The sequence below is a fragment of the Mustelus asterias genome, chromosome 1, assembly GCF_964213995.1.
Source record: "Mustelus asterias chromosome 1, sMusAst1.hap1.1, whole genome shotgun sequence".
Lineage (NCBI taxonomy): Eukaryota > Metazoa > Chordata > Chondrichthyes > Carcharhiniformes > Triakidae > Mustelus > Mustelus asterias.
Genome location: NC_135801.1, coordinates 66671850 through 66698796, shown reverse-complemented (window position 1 = coordinate 66698796; position 26947 = coordinate 66671850).

The following is a 26947-nucleotide window of genomic DNA, read 5'->3' as shown; positions in this document are numbered from 1 at the left end:
TAGTAGAGGCGGGTACAATTTTATCTTTTAAAAAGCATTTAGATAGTTACATGGGTACGATGGGTATAGAGGGATATGGGCCAAATGTGGGCAATTGGGATGAGCTTAGGGGTTTTAAAAAAGAAAGGGCGGCATGGACAAGTTGGGCTGAAGGGCCTGTTTCCATGCTGTAAACCTCTATGACTTGATGACTCTATCCCACAGCAAAAATCTACTAACTCAGAAGTCTAAGGAGAAACTAATCAAAGCATGCAGCATTCGAGAAATTGAAGAGGCAAAAGACAACGAAGCGCCCCTGAATGAACTTTAAAAAAGTGTGCTGCTCATCTTGATCATTGAAACAGAACAGACATGCTCAAAAAAGAAGCATTGGCAGCTACATGGAAATGAGCGAGGTATTAAATGAGTACTTTGCGGAAGTATTCACCAAAGCGAAGGACTTGATGGATGATGAGTCTGGGAAAGGGTATGTAGATAGCTTGAGTCATGTTGAGGTCAAAAAGGATGAAGTATTGGGGTTCTTGAGAAACATTAAGGTAGACAAGAGCATTAAATAGCCCGTGATGATGTAGGGTGTGCATCCTGATGCCATTGTGCACTTGCGCAATATTTCTCTAGGTGCAGGCATGCACTTTGTGATAATTAGAGGAGCGATTAAGGGGATTAAAACCCCAATTGACCCGAATTTCACATTGCCCATGTGATTTTAAGCTCGTCACATTGTCGATGTGGGTGGGTGACCCAGTCAGAATTGATGTTCTTTAAAGTGTGGGATGAGAGGCCCCTGCTGGCTACAATGACGAAGGAGTTAGGCGTTTGTCGGGCTGGGGTGAGGTGGTGTTCTGGAGTGTGGAAAGAGCATTTTGTGTGTTGGGTATATCTGAGTGTGGTGCTCCAATGAGATTTCTGTTGACAAGTACTAGAGGTTTGGGTCCCTCTCTCACCCTTTGTGCATGGGTGAGCTCCATTAGCCATGATGGGTATTGTATACTCGGCAGGGAGCACCTCCTCTGAGGAGGAGGAGGAATGGGAAAGGGTGCAAAAATTGAGGAGACAACGTGGTCACAGGCATCCCCCTCAGACAGAGCTCCAGGCACAGGATGATCAGGGCCATCAGAGAGGGCCAGAAGACGGTCCCCAGCTTCCAGGGTGTGCAGACAGCATGGACCAACCATGCTGGTCCACATTGGCATGGCCGAGTTCCAGGTCGCTGGAGACTTTCAAGGGAAGCAGTGACGAGTATCTGCCAGATGATTAGGCTTGATATTGCCTCCAATAGTTTAGGAGGACATCCAATGCCTGTGGCTCTGAAGGTCACGGCAGCACCAAATGGTTCACCTCTGGATCCATCCAGGGGTCTGTGGATAATCTCTGTGGAGGCTCACAGTCAGCTGCACACAGCTGTGTTAAACTGGTAGCTGACACAGCGATCAGGATAGAGCAGGTCAGCCAGGCTGAGGGTGCGAGAGGTTGCGCAGCCATTGCAGGGTTCCCCCACATCCGGGGGGACATTGATTCTACCCAAGTGGCCTTCAAGGTGCCAGCTGGCCAACCGTGAGCGTTTGTGAACAGGAAGGCCTTTAACTCGATGATCATTCATATCGTGTGTGAGCAGAGGTCACAGATTGTGCAGGTGTGCATTCGGTACCCAGGCAGTTCCCATGATTCATACATTCTTCATCACTCGCAGGTGCTGGGATCTTTACTGCTCCAGCTGGTCTAGATGGGTGGTTGATTTGCGGCATGCGTTCCCCACTGAAAAGGTGGCTGATGATGCCTTTCAGGCAACCAAGGACAAACACTGAGGAGAGATACAGCTGCTTGATGCGCTATCAATAAGGCGAAAGACTACCGATATGCCAATATAAGTGTAGGCTTTTATTCACAACAGAATCAGGAGCAGATCCCAACAAATAACCGACCTGGACTGAACAAGGGGGAGGAGACAGCCACCTTTATACTAGGTGCTGAGGGGAGGACCCAAACTGGAAGGGGATGTGTCCAGGTATGACAAGCACACACAACGGTGGTCCATATAGGACAAAGGCACAACTGAGGTCCACCACACTGCTGCCATGTATCTGCGAGGGTGGTGATGGAAAGGACCATCAGCTTGGTGAAGATAAGGTTTAGATGCCTGGATTGATCTGAGGATGGCCTGCAGTACTTGCCTGAGTGAATATCACTCAGTGTGCTAGTCTGCTGCTCTCACCACATTCTCGCTCTCTCCAGGAGGGGATTCTCTTGAGCAAGAGGACGATGATGCAGCCATTGGACATTAGTGAGTCAGATGGGTTTTTCCAACAATCGACAATGGTTTCACGGTCATCAGTAGATTCTTAATTCCAGATTTTTTATTGAATTCAAATTCCACCATTTGCCGTGGCAGGATTCGAACACGGGTCCCCAGAATATTTGCTGAGTTTCTAAATTAATAGTCTAGCGATAATACCACTAGGCCATCGCCTCCTTCTCCTATACAGACATTGACCTCCTGAGGTTAGTGCTTGTGGGAGGGTTTGCAGATCCAAGCACAACCCCAGTAACATGTCATTGCACTCCTGGGCTGCCTCTCCATAAGAGTCACCAATCTCCCAATGGAGGAGGCTATACATTCGGAGCTCAGGGTCACCGTTCTATTCATGCTCCACAAAGGACTCCTCCATGATGGATACCATGGCACAAAGATCCTCAGTGATCTCCGCTGCATGTGCTTCCCTCAATGTCTCAGGTGTCGAGGGAGAGTATCATCTGTCCGCTGACTAGCTTTGATGGACGGTTCATCTGAGGAATGGAAACAAAGGGTTACATTCATTAGTCATATCATACAGGTTGACATCTCGGTGCATGCTAGCCATTACAATTGACCTCCATTGCATTTAGGTTTCTCAATGTCCAGGGTATAAATGAGGTTGTTCTGATGGAGCAAAGCCTCTGTCATCACCTTCACCCTGAACGCCACACGTTTCAGTCAACAGACTCTTACCTTCTTCAGAGACACCAACTTCTCCGTGGCCTGATGACCTTCCCCCTCACTCGTCCTGCAGTCCCAGGGCTCCCAGTTCATGGCTGTTGAAGAAAATCCAGCCCAAGTATTTTCACTGCATCTAAGCATGTATTTACACTACCTATGCCAGTATGTGTGCCCATGAATTAAAACAAACCAATGTAATATTTTTTTAAAGTTTATTTATTAGTCACAAGTAGGCTTACATTCACACTGCAATGAAGTTACTGTGAAAATTCCCTGGTCACCACACTCCAACGCCTGCCAGGGTACACTGAGGGAGAATTTAACATGACCAATTCACCTAACCTGCACATCTTTGGACTGTGGGAGGAAATCGGGGCACCTGGAGGAAACCCACACAGACACGGGGAGAATGTGCAAACTCCACACAGACAATGACCCAAGCTGGGAGTCGAACCCGGGATCCCTGGTGCTGTGAGGCAACAATGCTAACCACTGTGCCACCGTGTTGCCCTTCAGTAATGGTGACCTTGCTTGCACATTGAAATGTGTAGCCTAATCAGTGGACATATACATACAACATGGGCAACATGTTCACAATTGGGTTGAATAGCAGCCAGGAAGGTGCAAATGTGGGTATTAAGTTGTTTCCAAACAACTGCCCCCTCCTTATGAGTTGCAAAGCACAGTGAGCCAGAAACTCCCATCTTTGGATTTAGCAGACGTGAGCACAGAGACATGGTTAGATGCATCCATCCATCCACTCTCCTCTATACAATTTCCTGGTGTAGGTTTCGAGCAGGGTTGGGAAACAATTCAATCTTGTCACAAATCTCCTGTTTCTAGCACTAATCACAATTCTATGATTTTCATCTACAAAGCAGAAAACAAATTTACAAAGTGAATGTCTTGAAGTCATTTGCTAACCACGATTAGTTGCTTTGAAGAGACCTTTCAAATCATTTCCACGGGATGGAGTTTCCACAATGCCAGATGCTTTTGCAGGTGAGAATGATTTTCGTCTTTGGGGTGAATTGCAGGATATCATTACTGCTCCAAAATACCTCCTGCAGACAGGACAAAACTCTGTTTTCCTTTAAAAATAAGATTTCCCCATTCTTGACATTTATTAATTCCAGTGTATAGACTTTCTGTCAACGAAACCAAATGATGTGATACGTGTAGTGGCCTGGTATCAACAAGGGTGCAAATGAGCTCTTTGAGGTACTAATGGCTGTCGTCAGGTAAGTCACAAACATCCACTTAAACATAACCTGATTGTATTGATGCAATGATAAAAATGTAAGAGTGATAGGAACCATATGTGCAAGCACTTCCTCTGTATTAAACGTAGGTAACTTTGAGCCTGTTAGCTTTCTCGAAATCAACTACTTGAAAAGGGAGAAAAAAATCCAAATCTTTTAATTTGATCACAAGAAAATGTAATGTTCAATCTTTTGGTGAGCGGCTCTGGCTGAAGGAGGAAGGAAAAAACTTCAGATCATGAAACACTTGAACCTATTTTTAAAATTTCAATATAGTTACTCGTTATTGCAAACTAAAGTTGAAGCCCCAAAGTGATTTTGCAGCTAACTACCAGAGTTGAGAGGCGGAGGCATTAGTTACAATAATTGGGATTTGAGTTATTTCTGGGGGTGTGGTGGGTGGAGGGGGTGTTGCGGCTGGGGGAGACAGGACCAAAAAAATTGGGAGGGAGGGGATTTACCCCTCATCACTTTCCGTGGTCATGTCAATGTCATTGTTTTTTATTTTTTCATGCCCTGGAATGTGGGTGTCGCTGCCTAGGCCAGTATTTGTTACCCATCTCTAATTGCCCTGGAGAAATTAATGGCGAACTGCCTTCTTGAGCTGCTGCAGTCCATGTGGTGTACATACACCCACAATGCTGTTAAGGAGGAAGTTCCAGGATTTTGACCCACAGAGAGGGTGATATAGATCCAAGTCAGGACGGTGTGTGGCATGGAAGGGAATTTGCAGGTGGTGGTGTTCCCGTGTGTCTGCTGCCCTTGTCCTTCTAGGTGGTCACCAGGTCATGGATTTTGGAGGTGCTGTCAGAGGAGGCTTGGTGAGTTGCTGCAGTGCATCCTCTATATTCCATGCACTGCTGCAATGTGCATCGGTCAAGGAAGGAATTAATATTTGAGGTGAAGGATGGGGTGCCGATTAAATGGGCTGGATGGCATTGAGCTTCCTAAATTTTTGGAGTTGCACTCATCCAGGCAATTGCAGAGTATTCCATCACACTCCTGACTTGTACTTTGTAGATGGTGGACAGGCTTTGGGGAGTCAGGACGTGAGTAACTTCTTGTAGAAGCAGCTTCTAACCTACTCGTACAGCCACAGTATGGCTGGTCCAGTTCAATGTCTTGGACCATAGTAACCCCCAGGATGTTGATAGCGGGGAATTCAGTGATTGTAGTGCCATTGAATGTTGATGGTTAGATTCTCTCTTTTTGGAGATGATCATTCCCGGCACTTGTGCAGGATAAATGTTATTGCCATTTATCAGCTGAAGCCTAAATATTGTCCAGATGTTGGATACCGACAGGGGCTGCTTCAGTACCTGAGGAGTCGTGAATGGTGACGAATTTTGTGCAATCAGCAGCAAAAATTCACTTTTTTTCTTTTTGTTTCCTTTTCACAAATTGGTCAGAAAGATTTCTGCTCTCAGGCTCTCTGCGGATCATATTCCTGAATCCATTACATTTATAGTGAGCCTTTAAAACATCTACTTTTGTTTCTGTGGAGCAGATTTGACAGGGTTTATGAGGTATTGATGGAGGAAGGGTTATTAATGTAGCAGCTGAAGATATTTGGAGTTAGGACACTAAGGAACTCATGCAGCAATGTCCTAGGGATGGGAATAATTAGCCTCCAACAGCCACAATTACCTTCCTATGTGTGAGCTATGAATATAACTAGTGGAAAGTCTTCCCTGAATGCCATTGGCTTCAGTTTTGCCAGGGCTCCTTGATGCCACAATACATGTCAAGGGCAATCACTCGCACCTTGAGTTTAGCTCTTTTGTCCGTGTTTGGACCAAGACTGTGATGAGATCAGGAGCCAAGTCAGAACCCAAACTGAGCATTAGTGTGCACATTATTGCTGTGTAAGTGCAACACGATAATACAGTCAACAACATCTTCCATCATTTTACTGATGATTGAGAGTAAATTGATGGGGAGGTAATTGGTTGGATTGGACATTTTCTGCTTTTTGCAGACAGGACATACCTGGGCAGTTTTCCACATTGTTGGGTAGATGCTAGTGTTGTAGTGTTGGAGCACCTTGGCTATGGCGTGGTTCATTCTGGAGCATACGTCTTCAGTACTATTCCTCTATGTTGTCATGGCCCTATCGCCTTTGTAACATAAAGTGCCTTCAACCATTTTGTGATATCACATGGAATGAATCAAATTAGCCGAAGACTGGCATCTGTGATGCTGGGGACCTCTGAAGCAGGCCAAGATGGATCATCTACTCAACAATTCAGCCCTTATTTTGCATTGATGTGCTGTGCTCTCCTGTAATTGAGGAAGGGGATATTTGTGGACCCACCTCCTCCAGTTGGTTGTTTAACTTTTCACCCCAATTTATGCCTGGATGTAGCAGGACTACAAGCTTTGATCTGATCTTGTGGTGTGGGATCACTTACCTCTGTCTATTTCATGCTGCTTCTGCTGTTTAGCACATGTTGTAGCTTCCATGTGATTTTTAGGTACACCTGGTGCTGCTCCTGGCACGCTCTTCTGCACTCTTCATTCAACCACGATTGATCCCCTTAGTTTGATGGTAGAGTGGGGAGATATGCCAGGCCAAGAGGTTACAGATTGTGGTTGAATATAATTCTGCTACAACTGTGTCCACAGTATCTCATGGACACTCAGTTTTGAGTTGCTAGATCTGTTCTGAACTTATGCCATTTAGCAAGGTGGTAGTGCCACACAACACAATGGGAGGTATTCTCAGATTGAAGACAGGACTTTGTATTCACAAGTACTGTGCCAAGTACTGTATTCATAAGTACTGTACAGGGGTACTGTAACCCCTACCAATACTGTCATGGACAGATGCATCTGCAACACAAAGTTTACATTATTTTGAAAGAGAAAGGACTTCCCTTCTTCAGGATTAATTTCTTCTATATAACTGAATATAACCACCTTGTAAACTATGCTTTGCAACCTTTTATTAAATCGCTAACACCTAAAATATGGTTAAAATCAGAGGTTCCCAAAGGATGCGGCGCGCCACACTGGTGCGGCGAGAGACAATGGTAAGTGTGGCGGGAAGATTCAAGGACAATCAAAGAAACATTGAAACATGGTTTAAACAAGCATTGTTTTATACTTTCTGGATGTCCTATGATCATATTATAAAGTAGTTGTGTTCTATGTTATGAATCGAGCACTTCTAGGAGTTTTTTTTTGTTTTTGAATGTATTTCTTATCAATAAAAAATTCGGTGTGGCGCGAGCAAATTTTTATTCCGAAAGTGCGGCCCAATGAAAAAGTTTGGGAACCACTGGTTTAAGCATTGAAAAGTGGCAAAACTTTCACTTCAATGTCATATTGGTCCTCTCTGCACTTTCTTGGAATGAAACATAAAACTCACATTTCACACTTCTGTGAACTGCCAACTCAAAGTATTTATATTCATTTTTATATGTTCTTTTCTGTATTAAGAAATATTGACACTTGACCCTTTATAAAATGAGTTTCAAAATGCCCTTTGTACTTTCAGTTTTTAATGAATGGTGTTGACAAAATGATTTCATTCATGACATTTTTAGAGAGCTGATTGCCTCAAATTTCAAAATGCATTTCAGTAATTTCAAATGAACAGAATGTGGTAACCCTTTCCAGTGTAAAGCCCTGAAACTCTCTTCACTCAACATTTCACATACGTATGCACTTTTCTCTTTTTGTTTCCCTCTCACACAATGGTTAGAAAGATTCCTGCTCTCGGGCTCCCTTCAGATCATATTTCTGAAACCATTACATTTACAGTGAGCCTTTAAAACATCCACTTTTGTTGCTGTGGAGCAGCTTTGACAGGATTTATGAGGTATTGGTGGAGGTGCAGGATGCAAACCAGTCTGAACAAGACAACTCTCTCATACTGGCTTGCAGCATGTACAAGGTGATATCCATCCAGGGCTAATCAATTTATAGGATATGATTTTGAGGTCATGCTAAAGTGCTTTCTTGAAAAATGGAATAAACATTTTGGAGCTAAAGAGATGACCCACAAATACTGTCAAATGACATGGTTTGTAGCAATGTCTACACAAGTAGATCAATTCTGGATTGAGCGCTCTGAAGATTTGGAAGGAAATCTATAAATATTTTCATGCTTAAGGATGAGTTGCAATCGAAGACATGAAGTTAGCCTGTTTTAATAAGGACATGTAAGAAGGAGAGGGAGATGGAGATGTTTGACATTACTTATCAATGGGTGTAGAAAAATTGCATGTTAGTTTTTGTTAAGAAGGAAATAGGAAGATAGGATTAGTGAAAATATCAGGTGAGTCTAAGTTATGTTAGATATAGGTAACAGTCAACAAGGGACAACAGGGGAAAATTTACTTGGTCGCAATTGCCCTGAATCAATGCACAGTTCTCTTACACAACAGGAGGGCAATAAATATCTTAGATAGAACATCCTTTACTGAGAAACATGGTCATAAAGCTGCTACAGGTGCAATAGAGTTTCAAATCAAGACAAAGTCACACCCAGCTTGGACTGGTTTGTAGGCAATAATCAAGGATGGATGTTAAGACTTGATAGACCCACTGTTCTGCATTCAGATCTGCAGCCTTTGAGAGGAGATGGCACCCAACAGTGACAAATGTAGCACAGTAACAAATGCAACTAATCAACAGTTAATAGTGGTTCTGCATCAATACAAAAAACTGAAACAGGCTGCACAGTACAGCAACTATAATTGAGACAATTGTGATGAAGACCATTGGTGGAAGTCGCATCTGCAGACAATAGCCACCACTTTCTACCTTGGAGAGTAGGACATCTAATTCAGTAGTGTGATGATAGTAGTGCAATTGATATATATATATTATATATATCGTTTTGTGTTTAAGGGGAATGTTTAAAAATTCAGCTTTATGCTACAGGTATGTCTGGTGGGAATGAGATTTTGGGAGAGCAGGATAATTGCTCATTTCAATCTCGCAAGTGTTTATTTTAAGTAGAGTGAATGGATTTTGCTTTCTTGAGTTCCCCTCGGATTCTGGAGTAGAGTGATTGACTGGGTCATGTGATGATGTGGTTTATATGCAGAGAGAGAAAGACTTTTGCAGAAGGCAGTTTAACTTGCAGCTGAAGTCTGGTTGAAGTCAGAAGGATCTTGCAGGCTTCTGAAACTCATTTTCTCTCTGAAAGCTTCAAGACTGTCTTCACTTATTATAGTAAGTATATTTTGATTGCTAACTTTATTTAAAGTGGCTTTCAAGTCTATAAGAGGAATGTTGCTTATTTGAAACTGAAACAACACTAAGTTAGAAATTAAAGTTGCTTCCTTTTCGTCTTCAAATATTGTTCAACGTTAATAGTTAAGTTGCTCCACATTGGAGTTATATTTAAACTACGTTATTATGTAAAGTTTGATTCACAATAAAATATCTCTACTTTGTCAGTGCAATCACTGCAGGAAGGAAATATCCTTCCCTCACATTTATGCCAAAATAGAGAAATTGTTGGGGTCTAGTCTGGTTTCCTAATGTAACTTGGAGTTCTAGTCTGGGATCCTAACTGTAACAACTGACCAGCCCGTATTCTCTCAGCCAATAATGTACTTAGAGAAACTACATAGACACAATACTTATCAGCACATCTGAGTAAGTGGTGGGACTCTGGGATCTCCAAGTGATGCCTGTCAAGCAGAGAAGTAAAATTGCTTGAGGTTTAGAGAGAGGATTACCTGATTATTTGTAGTCTATTTGTAATCTATCACTGACTTCTTAGTCAGTGGTAATTTTCTACCCATGACCATACTGTGTATGCAGTTTTGGTTTCCCTATCTAAGAACAGGCATACTTGCCATAGAGGGAATGCGGAAAAGTTGTCCAGACTGTTTCTTAGAATAGCAGGATTGTCGTATGAGGAGAGATTGAGTTGACTGGGCCTGCATTCACTGGAATTTAGAAGAATGAGAGGGGATCTAATTGAAACATATAAAAATCTGACAGGGCTGGACAGACTGGGATGAAGCGATGTTGTTTCCTCTGGCTGGAGGGTTGAGATCAAGGGAACACTGTCACAGGATACCCCCAGGGTAGGCCATTTGGGACTGAGATGAGAAGACATTTCTTCATTCAGATGGTGGTGAATCTGTGGAATTCTTAACCACAGAATGTTGTGGAGGCTAAATCATTGAACATATTTAAAAACAAAATAGATTTCTAGACTCTCAAGGTGTCAAGGAGTATGCGGAGAGTTGGGGGCTATGGAATTGAGATAGAGGATCATCCATGATCTTATTGAATTGCAGAGCAGATTTGAAGGCCTGCTTGGCCTATGCCTGCTCCAATTTTCTATGTTTCTATGTGTCCATTGGTCTGTTTGGATCATGGCCAATAACTAGGGGCCTAGTGATCAGTGTCTATCCATATTTTCCAGTGATGTCCATAGTCAACTGGATTTTCCAGTCCCCCGTGGTGTGCTTTGCAGTAGCGGAGACAGCCTGTCATTGGCCAGTGGCGGAATCTTCCAGTCCCTCTGTTGTCAATGGTTTTCCCAGTGTTCACACCCTCCGCTGTTGGGGAATCCATGGCAAGGGGTCATTGTTGGCTGGATCTGAAGATGCCAATGATGGGAACGGCTGGAAAATTGCAGTGAATAAATGAATAGCTGCTGTCTCCCACAGAAACAAATGCAGCAACAGATATAGATTTGAACTGTGTTAAATGGTTGTTGTTCTTAGGCAAAATACAGTTTCCAGTGCCTGCTGATGTCCCAGTTGTGCTCTGTAATTAATTATGTTGTTGTCCATTTCTAGGCTTGTATTTGCACTTTATCTTTTCTGATTGGATGTGGGTATATGGAGTAAGATTATCCAATCCTGAAGTCCTATTTGTTTATGGGATTGATTTTTTGGTCGTGGCAATGAGGTGACTGAACATTGCACTCACCAAATTTGCATCAACCGACTTCCTCAGATTTCATGAGATTGTCCTTGTTAATTATGTATAACGTACTGTCGGTCAGGATCACCGGTACAGGAAATAATTGACTGCTACAGCTTTTAAATACTGGAGTTCATATTTAAGGGGATTTCCTAACCCGTAGTTGGCACAGAAATAGACATGCCTCATCACAAAGCAGAGCACCTTCATTGTCTGATGTCGATTTGAGGTCTTTTTGTAAAAAGGTCATTATGTTTTATACCTGCCATATCGAGTTGCCTCGTGTTGGCACACTGGCGACAAGGACAAACCAGATCAGTTGTTGAAAGCCCACAGTGCAGAGCTAGAGGGGGAGGGGAGTGATCACTCAAAGTCCAAAGGAGAAAAGGTACAGATTACGTTTTAAAGATGCCTTTATTCTGAAAAATAGAACCATCCAATCCTGAAATCGAGAGTTGGGGGGCAGTACATTCAGAGACTGCATTCTTTTTTCATAGCAACTAAAACAACGACTGAGGAGAAGCAGAACGTGATTCTGCTCACAGTCTGCGTCTCACAAACCTACAATCTGGGGGGAAGTTTGATGTCACCCAAAACTCCAGACACAAAAACCTTCAATCAGTTAGTCAACTTAGTTAAAGATCACTATAATCCCTGACCTTCTGTTATTGATGTGGAGATGCTGGCGTTGGACTGGGGTAAACACAGTAAGAAGTCTCACAACACGAGGTTAAAGTCCAACAGGTTTATTTGGTAGCAAAAGCCACTAGCTTTCAGAACAGGCTGTCCCTTCATCAGGTGGGTGGAAGTTCTGATTACAAACAGGGCACACGGCACCACACAACCCTGCCACAGCAACCTCTGCAAGACGTGCCGGATCATCGACACGGATGCCAGCATCCCACGCGAAAACACCATCCACCAGGTACACGGTACCTACTCTTGCAACTCGGCCAACGTTGTCTACTTGTTACACTGCAGGAAAGGATGTCCTGAGGCATGGTACATTGGGGAAACCATGCAGACGTTACGACAACGGATGAATGAACACCGCTCGACAATCACCAGGCAAGACTGTTCTCTTCCTGTTGGGGAGCACTTCAGCGGTCACAGGCATTCAGCCTCTGATCTCCAGGTAAGCGTTCTCCTAGGCGGCCTTCACGACACACGACAGTGCAGGGTCGCTGAGCAGAGACTGATAGCCAGGTTCCGCACACATGAGGACGGCCTCAACCGGGGTATTGGGTTCATGTTACACTATCTGTAACCCCCACAACCTGCCTGGATGTGCAAAATCTCACTAGCTGTCCTGTCTGGAGACAATACACATCTCTTTAACCTGTGCTTAATGCTCCCTCCACTCACATTGTCTGTACCTTTAAGATTTGATTAGCTGTAAAGACTCACATTCCAATCATTATTCATGTAAATTGAGTTTGTGTCTTTGTGCCCTGTTTGTAATCAGAACTTCCACCCACTGTGAGGATCTGCGAGGACTACAGATCTGCTTTTATTTAAGCATTCACAGTCACTTGTGATGCCTCACCCTATGGAATTGGAGCAGTTCTATCCCATAGAATGGCAAATGGTGTGGAGAGGACAATTACGTTTGCTTCGAGGACCTTGTCAAATGCTGAGAAAGATACTCACAAATCGACAAAGAAAGCCTAACAGTCATCTCCGCTGTGAAGAAAGTTCACCAGTACACCTATGGACACCACTTCACAACTGTATCAGACCATAAGCCATTGTTGGGCTTTTCCGGGAGGAAGGGGCAGTGCTGCCTTTTGCCTCGGCCAGGGTGCAGAGGTGGGCCTTGCTGCTGGCAGCATACAGCTATACTTTCCAGCATAGGCTGGGAACACTGATAACAAATGCAGATGCACTTATCCGTCTCCCACTGCCACAGACCATAACATCACCACTTGTTCCACAGGGGATAGTGTTAGCTTTGCACTTCCTAGACATTCTGTTTGTTTCTGCAGCTCACATGAAGTCATGGACAGATAGGGACCCATTGCTGCCGAAGGTGAAGAAAATGGTGCTGACAAGTTGGCATTTTGACAAGGCAGAGCAAATGAAGCTGTGTTTGCAATGCAGGGACAAGATAACCTGCAAAGATGGTGTGCTATTTGTGGGGGGCTCATGTCATTGTACCACCCCTGGGGCAATGGCCACTACTCCAAGAGTTACATGATGCCCATCCTGGCCAGGCCAAAATGAAAATACTGGTCTGGCATTGAGAGAGAAATTGAACAAATGATTGGGCAGTGTGAAAGTTGTCAGAACCAGCAAATATTACCACCAATAGTGAACCTGCACCTCTGGAAGTGGTCAACTTCATGTGAAGTCACAACTTCACATAGATTTTGCTGGTCTTTTGTGGGGCACATGTCCCAAACCTTGTAAATGCCCATTTCAAGTGACTGGACATGCAGCTCATGTGATCCACCACCGCAACATCTACTATTTAAACTGAGGCAGATCTTTGCTGAGTTGTTAGTATCAGACAACAGAACGACATTCATGGCTGTCAAATCTCAGACTTCCGTCAAGTCTAATGGCATTCACCGTGTCTGGATGCCCCCTGCCTCGAATGGGTTGGTGGAGCAAGCCGAGCAAACATTCAAGGGTTCCATGAAGAAGCAAGCTCACAGGCCGTTGCCAATGCGATTGGCAAGTTTTTTGCTGTCCTACAGCACTACACCTCATACCACCACTGGGGTCACGCCTGGAGAATTGCTAAGGGATCAGCCCATGCATACCCATTTAGCCTTAGTGTTCCCAAATTTGTTGGGGAAGATGGAGACTAGGCAAGACTCTCAGAAAGAGTGCTGTGTTTCCCAGAAAGGGGACAGATCGTTTAATGTTGATGACTTTGTTTTGGCAATGGATTTTGGTGGCGGACCTGCCTGGATACCAAGGAAAATTGTGGAGAAGCCAAAGCCGGCTTCATATGTGGTAGAGGTACAGGGGCAGCGAGTGAAGAAGCATGTCGACCACCTTTATAAGAGAGTAGAGGCTGCTCCGGGAGACAAACAAGTGGTTCCTACATCGGTTTCATCTGTACCAGCTTCAGAACTTTAGGTTTCGACACCCACGGTTGGACAAAGGAAGCCTCGGGCTTTGGCGGCTGAGACAGAAGAAGGGGCCATCTGTGGCCTAACATCAGAGGTGGCTAATCCATCTGCTCTTTCTGTGGATCCTGAGTCTTCGACTGCTGACGGGCCACTGGCAGAATTGCAGCATTCCACTAAGGTCTGGACAGAGTGACATTATTAACTAACCACACCCCCACCCCTGCCCCCCACCTCCCCCACAGCGTCCCCACTTGTATACCTACATGTGCAACTGTTCTTTGCCTTTATTTTTTCAATAGGTATAGCTCAAGGAGGTAGGGAGCGTGGTGGCGTGGCTGCTTTAACAGGCAAACCTGGCATATTGAGGTACAAGGCTATCTCATCCCAGGAGCCACTCTCTGGCACCCAATATCCAAACATCATGGGTGAAAAGCATGGTTAACTGTGAATGGGTTTTATGCAGGCATGGGGCAACATGAGTGTCAAACCTCTCCAAAGTTTGAGGGCCGGCTATTTTAAATCCCTGATCTCATTAACAACCGGCGAACCACTATTCAAATATGAATGCTCAGCAGGTTTAACCAAAATTCAAAATAGAATTCGCATCTTTGTGATAAATGTTTTGGGAGAAACCATTCAGTAAGTGCCTTTCAAAATTACATTTAAACTGATGATAACCCAGCAAGTATTCAGATGTGACAAACTCAGTTTTGCCATTGTCAGTTTTACAACTAGCAATAGCAACATTTGTAGCAGCTCGGTGAGAGCTCTTAGCAATATTACTGAGCAAGAAACTGCAATGGTATTTTATTGTGATCACAACAGCAATGTTTCTTGTGAAGGAGATACCCATGATCTGACTGGATCCAACAATGAGGAACCAGCAGCGCAGGGTAGTGAAAACACAGACAGCAAAGATTCACAAATACACGGAAAAGAGAGCATTTAGGCAGGGGAAGTCTTGTGGAGAAGACAAAGTCGGGGAAGTCAGCAAACTAGCTGGAGCTTATCATATTTTGTACACTTTGACCCAGCTGAAAGTTTGTATTTCAGGAATGATCATTTTTCCCCCCAATATACGCCTGTCAAGAAATGAAAGGGCTGTAATTGAGTCTGATGTCTGCTCTTCATGTAATCATTACAACCTCAACTTCTCTATGACTGCATGTTCGAAGATGTGCTCATAAAGTCAGTCACAAAAGTTGAAGATTGTCCATCTAATTGTGCAAAAATGGACAATGTGCTACGGATATTGATGTCTCATTTTAAAGATGGATTGAATAAGAAGTTATCAAGCTATTCAGGCGTGTCAGTTAACTCTCAAGGTTTTAAACTTACTGGGTGGGATTTTACAGTCTCGCTCGCTCCGAAACCGTAAAATCCCGCCCAAGGTCAATGGATATTTCCATTATCCACCCCTCGCCCGCTCCGATTCCGTGGCAGGCGGGGCAGTAAAATTCCAGCCATTATGTCCTATGGTTGATTTTGTGTTTGATCGTGGTAATGACTGCTGTGGCAGAACGCGCTGTCAGCCATGTCATTGTTATAAAGAAGTTAAGGTCAACCAACCGTTGCAGGCAAATGACAATCAAACATTTTGAGGTACATTTTAACTCAAACAAAATGGATAGATTTGAGTTGAGTGGGGTGTAGAAATTTTAAAATTCTCAAACCCAAACCCAACCACCTTGAACATACCCACTTTTGGCTTTAATAGAGGCGTCCTCCATTATTACCCGCATTTGAACACCAAAATACTGCTCTTAAGGCAAGAGCTTTCGTAGGAGGTGTGAGGAAGAACTTTTTTTTTACACCAAGCTCTTCATTTGCGAGTGTGGCAGAACTGGAAACAACAAATATTTTCAAAAGGATTCTGGATCAGTACTTAAAGTACAGTGGAATAGAATAGGGGAACTGGGACTGATTGGATTGTTCCACAAAGACCCAGTTCGATGGGCTGAATAACCTCCTCCTGTGCCATTATGACTCTATAAAAGCCAACCAAGCTGTTCTAGAATTTGAGTTACTCATTTAAATTTATTAGCGTGGCTGCATACTCACATTTTGGCTTCATTTAAAATGTAATCTTCGCCAAACAAGTTTCTTGTGTCTTAAAAACCCACCAGCTATAAGTAGGCGAAGACCGCTGTGCGGAAGATTTAAGTGCCCTTCCAGTACTCCTCATGGGCCTTAAGGAGCTGGAGTGCTTTCTCCCAACCCCCCAGCTAACCTGTTTCTTTCACCTGCGATTGGACACTCCTTTGTGATTGGGTCCCCTGTCGCAACAGAATCTCCTCAACGAGGTGCCCCCATGATATGACCACCCTTCTTCCACGATCACTGACACTCTTCTCTCAATCACCGATCCCTTTGAGATGTTCACCACCACACCCACCCCTCCCCTCCCAACTTTCCCATCTCTGGCTCCAATCTGTTTTTAACTCCCTGCAATCACACCCAAGCCCCAAAGCAATGCCCTAGACAACTCCATCAAACCCCTCACAATCTCTACGCCAGCAACACGAAATCAACCTTCTCCCGGGACACAATGGCCAGAATTCTCTGGTCGTTCACGCTGGCAGGGTTCTCCGGTCCCACCGGCAGCGCACTCCCACCCGTGGGTTTCCCACTGGCGTGGGGTGACGTCAGTGGGAATTCCCATTGACAGGGGTGAGACCAGAAAAATCCCACCACTAGCAAATAATGTGACACCTCCCACTGGTGGGAAACACATGGCTGAGAGGCCAGAGAATCTCGCCCAATGTCTGTTGTAGCCATCCCTGTCCAACAGGGAGCTTGTTTGTCAATCAGGCAGGAATCCTGTTGAACGTAAAGCATGCTGTCTTGGAGTTCAATCCCCTTGTTGTTGATGAGACCAATCCCCTCTCCCCACCCCACTAACCACTGCTGCCTCACAATCTGACAGTCCTACCCCCATGAAGATTGGGGCTTTTGCTTAAGTCCTATGGAAAGGAGATTTCAGAATCAATCATAAACAATAAGATTACATTAAGTTTACCATCAATAGACATTAGCATTGCTTGACATTAGACTTATACTAACACTCCTTTCAGGTGAAATGATTGAGTTTTCACGGAGCACAGATTTTCTCCAGTCCATTCCCGAGACAACATCGGAATGAGAATGGAACTCTTGTTTTTCATAATTCTCCAAAACACATCACCTATTTTTGTCCTATATAAAATCTCACTGAGGCTTTCCACTGGATAATTGTTTCATCTATACATACTAACCCTAAATTCCCACAGTAGTCCTTCTATTGTGCATTGTAAATTTGGTAGGAGACTGGAAGAAACTTTGTGAAATTTTACAGTCATCGGATGAAATTTTCCTGGGGGATTTGTTTTGTGTACATTCGCTGCCATATTTCCCAACATGACAACAGAGACAACAGTACACAAATGCTTAATTAACTAAGTACTTTGGGATGAAAGGGACTATATAAAGGCAAGTTATTTTCCTTTATTTATATATAGTATTATAAAGTTATTGCACCCATGAAAGGCATATATAACACAGTAAATGCTCCTTTTCTTGTGCGTCCTTTGCTCTCTTTTGTAAAACGATGCTCATTATAGATCAAACTACTGTCATATCTTCTGTTTACACAATGCAATATTTCTCACTGCTCCATTGAGTTAATAGATAGTATGCTATATCCTTAGTTAGGTCAAAGGTTAGCTAAACCCAAATCCCCTGCATATGACCTTTAAGCTAGTATTAGCAGGCTAAAGAGATCGAAACTGTTAAGATACATGGAGCTAATTATCTAACGATAAATCTTGTACAGTGCATTGCAATTTCAACAGTCTTCAAAGATAATGGAAGGTATTAATGGTAACAGCTTTAAGCGCCTTTGTTTCACAGTCATAGTGGCAGGAGCTGTCAGACTGGATCAATACATGCTTTTTAGGCTTCCTTTGGTGCTGTAATCCAGTCTCACTAAGCAATGACCTTTTTGGTTGTCTGAGTTCTTGCTTTTTTTTATTAATTGTTTGCAGGAACATATTGGGTATGATAGTTAGGGGGATGAGTAAAACTTGGTGAATTAGTTTCATTTGGTTTCTTGAAAAGTCTGCATTCGCTCTTTTGTCAGAGAAACACTTTGATATTCAAATGGACAAAATAGGCAAGGTTTCAATACTGCCTCTGCTTGAAATTTTCATAATCTCCAGGAGCTAAATGAAGGATTACTGAACTGACTCCTTCAGTGTTGTACAATAGCTGGAGTCCTTTGGGCTTCCTGACATTGAAGAAACAGTGACAGGAGCATTGCTATTGTCATCACCTGGAGGGTGGAGACAATATTATTACTGGCATGTCAGTCGTTTCCACTGCTTGATGTTTAGAAATATGTTGCTGACAATAAGAAAAAAAAATGATGCCAGGAGATAAGGTTTCAGGCATGTCACATGGATTATAATGCTCCACACCTGAAATGCTGCTGTGACTTTTGTTATATTTTGTACAAAATGTGCCAGGTTAGCCTTTGGCGATGTTTTCTTTTACTAACTACCACATTTCTGATGCCATGATCCTGTATCTTGATATAATTATGAATACAACTCACTACATATATGATAATGTTGAGTTTGTTACCCAGCCGCAGATGAGTTGTGCTCTTTATAATGTGGAAATGTATTTTAAAAAGCATTATATACTATTCGTAATTCAGTAGCAATCACTGTAAATTTTAGCTGGAAGAATGAATTGGAGTAAGTACAAAGCCAGGAAATTTAAATAACATTTCTCCGTCTTGACTTTAAACAAAAAGGCATCTGAGTCGCACTCAGTTTCAAATTTATATTTTTTGGTAAGGTTCCCAAATACTTAAATTTGGGCTCTGCAACTATGGCTCTGTTTGTCCCTCTAAATCATTCAATATCCCAATCAAATTGGCACAAATTCTATCATGGAATAAGTTCAATTTGTCCTCTCATCATGATCATTAACTGCCACTCCTTTTCTCTCCTTTATTAGTTATTAGGTGAATAATTAAAACCTGGACTAACACAATGGTCAGAGAATGCGCTGTAATCCTTTATTTTTTTCAAATTGCTTTCATTCAAGCTTTTATTATTCATAGCCCGATAGTCGTATTGTAATTGTAAGTCTTCTGATGAGAACTCTGTTGGCCTATTGGCTAAGAAGAGGTAGGGAAGATTAATTGATGCTCACTCAATACAAAGCGATGGCTGGACAATGTATAAAGCACTCAGAGTATGTTGCAACATTACCCCTTTAGTCTGCAAAACATTGACCCTGCTATACACTTGTCAAATTTTCTTGTCGCTGAAGCCCCACTTTCATCTTGTTGTCTGGCAAAGGTTTAAGTTTCCTTTCACTTGCACCGTTCTGGTTTGTTCGCTTCAGCTCTTTATGAGAATGATAGTGTGGTGGTTATGTTACCAGATTAGTCGTCACAGAGGCAAGAGTTCAAATCCCAACATAGCGACTGAGGATTTTAAACTCAATTAATTAAGATAAACCTGGAATAAATCACTGCGAGCAATAACAATGGCTGTGAACTGTCATTAAAAATCCCTTCTGGTTCATCAAGATTGCTGAGGAAAAAAGAATCTGTTGATTTGGTTTGCATGTGACTCCAGGCCCATGGCTATATGGTTGACTTTAAAGCTGAAATGGTCCAACAGGTCATTCAAGGCTCACTCAGTCTTACAAGTACAGTTTGGGATGAACAAAAAGTGCTCATAATAAGTTTTATGTCCACATCCTGTGAATGTATAAAGAAAAATCAATCACTGAATAACTAGTAGATTACACCCATTCTTCCACACCTGGTGGAATGGACTGCGCTTTTGAATACTACGTTGGCTTTGTGTTTACTTCTAAAGCTCAGAGGGCGGGACTTTCCATTCGCGTTCGCCCCAAGCCTGTAAATTCCCGCCCAAGGTCAACCGACCTTTGCATGGCTGCCCCCGCCTACTACGATTCCCAAGGCGGGCGGGACAGGAAAATTCCGCCCAGTATCTTTTTATTCTCTTTTCGAAGTGGAAGACTGCACATGATCTTCAACGGAGGATCTGGACTTTCTGGAGGCCCATCCGATCTGCAATGCCTTGCCCACCACAAAAAGCAAACACTGCAAAAGACTGGGGTTCAAGCTATTCATGGAGATGGCAAGGGAGAGTTTGATGGTTTTATGCCAGCCCAATAAGGTGACTGTTCGCTTTCGCTTCATCTTCTTATTGATGCCTCACACTTAATCAGTGATGAGCTGGCTGTCACTTCTGTAGCTCATATGTAGCAATCCCCGTTACACTGGGGAGACCAAACAAATATTTGGCAATTGCTTTACTGACCACCTGCATTCATTCTGCAAGGATAACCCTCAACTATCAGTCACTTGTCATTTTCTACCCCACTCCCACACTCTTTCCATGAAGCGTAATGGAAACTCCAGAAACAGCAGCACATCTTTCAATTCAGTATTATACAAACCACCGCTCCTTCTTTTCTGGATAGCAGATGCTGTTGTCAGTTACATCTGCTCCGACCCATCTGTTGTTTCTTTACTTATCTCATCACCACCCACTTTTGCTATCTACCACCATCGCCTTTCCCATTTATACTCTCCAGCCCATCGCAGATTTTCCCTGTTGTTCCTTTCTCCCGTCCCTCATTTCCCTGCCTCTGTACTTGCTTCAGACCCGTTACGTCTTTAACATTTTCCAATTCTGATGGAAGGTCAGTAACCTGAAACGCCATCTCTGTTTCTCTTTCTGTAGGTGAAGCCTGACTTGCTGAGTGCTTCCAACATTTTCTGCATTTCATTTCAGGTTTCCAGCATCTTCAAGTGTTTAATATAGTATCTCAATTTCAAAAAGTAACTTTTTGTTTTTGGACACAAATTTTCAGCAGTTTCTATTTTATGTAAGTTTCCCTTTGCCAGAACCACAAACTCAGGTGTTTGGTTCTGTTAAAACCTATCACAGGTACAAATATTATAAAGAACAAAGAACAGTACAGCACAGGAACAGGCTCTTCGCCCCTCCAAGCCTGCGCTGATCACATTGTCCTATCTAGACGAACCCTTATATCCCTCTATTCCCCGTCTGTTCATGTGTCTATCCAGATAAGTCTTAAATGTCGCTAACATATCTGCCTCAACCACCTCACTTGGCAGTACATTCCAGGCCCCCACCACACAATGTAAAAAAAACTTCCCCCGCATATCTCCACTGAACTTCCCCGCCGCCCCCCCCCCCCCCCCCCCCCCCCCCCCACCCCCCCTCTCTTATCTTGAACTTGTGCCCCCTTGTAATTGTCATTTCTGCCCTGGGAAAAAGCTTCCAACTGTTCATCGTATCTATACCTCTCATAATTTTATATACTTTTATCAGGTTGCTCCCTCAACTTCTATCTTTTCTGGGAGAACAATCCCAGTTTATTCAGTTTGCTTTGCTCCAAAACAATTCATTGGCTGTGAAGAGCCAATGTGATTAAAGTTGAGAAAAGTAAGATGTAAATGAAAATTCTGCATTTCCTTAAATGTATAGAAGTCAAAATCAGCTTCCTGAAACCTAGTAAAATTACAAAGTTTTCAACGTAATTTAGATTGAAATTAAAAAGCCACCAAATGAGTATCATCCATATTAATCTATAACTGGAACAATAAATAATAAACAGAAAATAATATCAACTTTAATCCATATAACACCCAAGCATGCAGATTATTTTCCTTTGGTACAACTAACTGTTCTAAACTTGCATTTATCAAGCATCTTATCTTATATCCTAGAACTGGGTCAAAGCATCTCACAATAAATTACTTTGAAATGCGACTAATGCAGCTGTTTAGTTAAATGCAGCAGCTATTCTGTGCACAGTAACATTGCAAAACAACCATAAGATCAATGACTGTGATGATGTGATTGTTCATGTGTGTAGAGGGAGGAATGTTCACTCGCATTCTGCCAGAACTTCCTGCTCTTCAAATACTGACTGCCGTAGGATTATCAACATTCACTTTAACCACCAGAACAAATAGCAGAGTCTCAGTTTAATGCATTTGATGCAATTCGCATCCCGAAATACAGCACTCCATTCGATTATTTTGATACTTAAACCAGATACAAGTGAACAAGCTTTACAAGTGTTCATTGGGGCTTGGATAAATCTAGAAACAAGTTTAAAAGTTCAAAGAAAGAAATAGATTGGGAAACAAGACATCGAAAGTGAGGTACACGTTGGGGGCAATTCTCCCAAAAACGTTCGAAGTGCTGAATTCATGGGAAAACTGGTGTAAATCACGATGGTTTTTTCAGTGCAACTTCAGACTCGAATCTCTCCACTCTGTGCACTGCAGAGATCACAATCATGAACATAATTAAATGCTCGGAGTGTGGGGCCTATTCGTGCCGGAGTCTGACAGTTCCAGAACTCTGCGCATGCGCAGTGGCTCCGATCTGTCAGCTTGCACTTTGTTGGCCAGCTCGATCGCTGGCCAGCCCGGGACCCGCGCAGTGCTGCTCCTACATCCCCCCCACCACGGCCCGATCGTGGCCCCCACGACCATTCCCGGGCCAGCCCCAACTCCACCACTGCCCCAGAATGCCCTGATCTCCAGCCCCCCACAACCCCCCCTCCCCAAGCAGTGACGGTCCCCTCCAACCCTCCCACCCCAGCAGACACCCCCCCGGGGACGCAGACCCCCTCCCATCCTGGCAGACCCTCCCTCACGGGAGGCAGACCCCCCCCCCAGCAGACTACCCCCCCAGCTTGTCCCGATTGTTCATAGAATCATAGAAACCCTACAGTGCAGAAAGAGGCCATTTGGCCGATCAAGTCTGCACTGCCTCCAGTTGGTGCTGACCTCGCCCCCTAAGTCCCGCCATCTTGGCACTGTCCCCTAAGCCCCGCACCCACTAGGCCCCACTCCCTTGGCACTGCTCGATGCCCAGTGGGCAGTGTCAAGGTGCCTCCTGGGCATGGGCACTTTGCCCCTTGGGCAGTGCCAGGGGCACAGGCTGGCACTGCCAAGGTGCCCATGCCCAGGAGGCACCCCCCCGCCGCCCAGCCCTCTGGGTGGGCCCCGATTTCCCCCACCTTCTCTCAAGCAGGGTCTCCTGCTAGTTCCCCGAAAGTGCGGAGCTATTCTAAACCCCGCCGGAGTGAATTTGTACTGGTGGGGTGGGAGATGCTATTGGGTCCGAAGACTTCAGCCCTGGGCCCAATAATAACATTTAAATAACATTGAAAATAGATTCAAATGACTTACCTGGTGTTCCCGCCGGCTTCCGGCATGGTCCCGACTGTGCCAGATTTCCGGCAGTGGGAGACACGTGCATAGGGAACAGATGCACGAATCCCACAAACCGGCACACGCACGCATCTCCCGACCCAACCCGACCCTTCAAAAAATTAGTGCGTCAGGATGGGAGAATCTTTATGCGTGAGGCTTCAATATAAATGCTGAGCTAGATATAATATTTAAATATTTTAATTTGACAGTTATCTGAGGATTCTAGCTGGAAATTAACCTTGCTTGCTTTATATCAATCTTGACCATTGCAGTTAAAATTCAATGGTGCACAGTTTCAGACATGTAATGTTGTGTCAGTCTGCATGACCAAACTGGAAGGCCCAAGGCTTTCCTGAAATCAATCCTCACATGAATAATGTGGACAATCCCTTCACAAGCAGCTTTCCCTTTTCCAGCAACTAATTTCAAGTTACCTGCCTCGTCAGCAACAGCCTCAGATCAGCCAAGGCACCAGAAGGATGGCTGACCATAGTTATCAGAGGTTGTCACCTGTAGTGTGAAGTTGGGGGGAACACTTACTCATCATGGTTGAACAGGAATTACTGTAACTTTTTTAAACATCATGGTAGCACCAGCACCAGAGACTCGAGTTCGATTCCCAGCTTGACTCACTGTCTATGCAGAGTCTGCACGTTCTCCCTGTATCTGCGTGGGTTTCCTTCAGGTGCTCCAGTTTTCTCTCACAGTCCGAAGGACGTGCTGGCTAGGTGCACTGGCCATGCTAAATTCTTCCTCAGTGTACCCGAACAGGTGCCAGGATGTGGCGACTAGGGGATTTTCACAATAACTTCATTGCACTGTTAGTGTAAGTCTACTTGTGACTAATAAATAAACTTTACTTTAATTGGAAACCCCTGCTTAGGACTCAAAATGAAGAATCTCATTAGGGCTGGACCCAATGCCTGTCCAACTCCTTGCAGATCAAGACCTAGGCTGGAATCTAATGTAGCAATTAGGTCCCACATAAATAAATGTAAGGGACATGGGGATAGAAATTCATCTTGGGCAGTGAGACAAAACAGGTGGCATCGACTCAGCCTCCTGCTACACACAGAACCTGTTGATATTTCTTTCCTACCTTGATCTCAATGGCTTTGGTAAAATAGGATTACTTCATTCTCATAGTATTGTAATGCATCTTCTGAAAGGTGGTTGGATTGTGTAACTATCAACATATTTTGGCTGGGATACAGTAAGGCAGTTCCATAAATTCTAATTAAGGCATTTAATAAACTCTATATGCAGACAATAAGTCTCCAATCAGTCTTTGATGAAGAGTTAAAGTTTATCTGTTGCCTTTTGATTAATAATCCTTCTGACATTTATGGGTTTACTGATCACAGCGACCTGACAAAACGATAAGGCTGACCAGAGTTTGAAGATTCTTCAGCTTCAAGGTTCAAGGTTGCTTAGGAAGTTCCCAGGATCATGGGCTAATTTCTTAATAATAATCAACTGATCTGACCCATATCGAAACCTTTTGTTGAATAAACCCTGAATAAGCAAAGAAAATGACAACGTGCAACTAACAAAATAGAAATAGAATGACTAATCAGTAACCATCTAGAACATTGCAAATAAGGATCATCATTGGAAAATCAAATCATCCTGGCATTGATATCCACAAACAGAATGAAACGTTAATTATATTATAACTGTATTACATATTACTCTCAACCGTACTAAATGGGAAAACTCTGTTCTGATCTCTGCTTTACAAACACTGCATTTACTGGCATTACTTCTAAAAAAACAGGAAATCTTACTCTCGATTATCCATATCTGGTATCAAAGTGCAGAGCAAAATGATGGCATATTAATGCAGCTCATAAAGCAAATGCCAGTGTAAATAGAGAATCTGCTAAATGACTGTCGAGTGGATGATTTACACCTATGTCAAGAATGACAGCTCCTCTGTGAAGGGCAAGATGGAAGTTTCCCTTTAAACTGGCGGTGAGGTAATCCTGGGTGATGGATGGGTGAGGGAGGACTGGGAGTGGGGTTGTGCAGGGTCTCAAGGGAAGTGGGGTGATTTTTGTCGGACTATGTTTAGGTTTCTCTTGGACTGACTGCAACAGTCCCTTTGAAGATTTAACGGCGCAAAAGTTGTTTTTCTGGATTCCAGTATATTACTAAAGCATCGGTTTCAGGAGTGAATGCTGACCATCTGAATGAAGATCGAGTCTAAAATCAGGCTTGTGGGCGGGTGGGGGGGAAATGGTTGAAATGTTGGTTTACCTGTCGCGGGGACTGCCTTATTCAAACTGTAAAACGGGATAATAATGTGTCAAAAATGTCCAGCTCTCATGTCTGAGTTTGTTTGAAACTGGAATCTGGTAACTTGGGAAGCTAACATCAGAAAAAGGAAATGTCCATGCAATGTACTATTGTATGGGAAAGTCATAGCAGGTTCACGAACATCCTTCAGAAATTGAAACCTATGGATCCAGTCTTGCACTGAGTTCAATTTTCAAATAAAGTCTAGATTGGGATAGGAAGCTGCCGGGCCAGCAACTTGGCACCAATGGTTACCATGCCAGTGTGGTGCCATGATGCCAACCCCAAACTATTTTCAGAGAAGCCAGGTCGGATCACGAAAGCAGCAGGTAGCTAATTTAGGAACATAGGAATATACGAACAGGAGTAGGCCATTCAGCCTCTCGAGCCTGTCTGTCATTCAATGAGGCCATGGCTGACCTGTGGCCGAACTCCATATACCTGCATTTGGTCCATATCCCTCAATAGCTTTGCTTAATTTATCTATCTCAGATTTAAAATTAGCAAGTGATTTAGCATCAACTGCCACTTGCGGAAGGGTGTTCCAAAGGTCAGAGAATCATAGAATCCCTACAGTGCAGTAGGAGGCCATTCAGCCCATCGAGTCTGCACCGAGCACAATCCCACCCAGGCTCTTTTGCCACAGCCCCATGCATTTAACCTAGCTAGTCCCCCTGACATTAAGAGGCAATTTAGCTTGGCCAATCCACCTAACCTGCACAACTTTGGACTGTGGGAGGAAACCGGAGCACCCGGAGGAAACCCACGCAGACACGAGGAGAATGTGCAAACTCCACACAGACAGTGACCCAAGACAGGAATTGAACCCGGATCCCTGGCCCTATGAGGAAGCAGTGCTAACCGTGCCACTGTGCCACCCTGGTCTATCACTCTTTGTGTGTAGAAGTGCTTCCTAACATCTCTTCAGACAGGTCTGCTTCTAATTTATGAGACTATACCACCTAGTTCTAGAATCTCCATAGAGTGGAAATAGTTTATCTTTATTACCCTGTTTTTTTCTGTTAATATCGTGAAGACTTGGATCAGCTCAACCTTCTCAATTCTAGAGAAAATTTTATAATTGCTTGCGATAACAACTCCAATTTAGATCAAAGTAATGTAATTAAGGGGCTTATTAAACAACTCC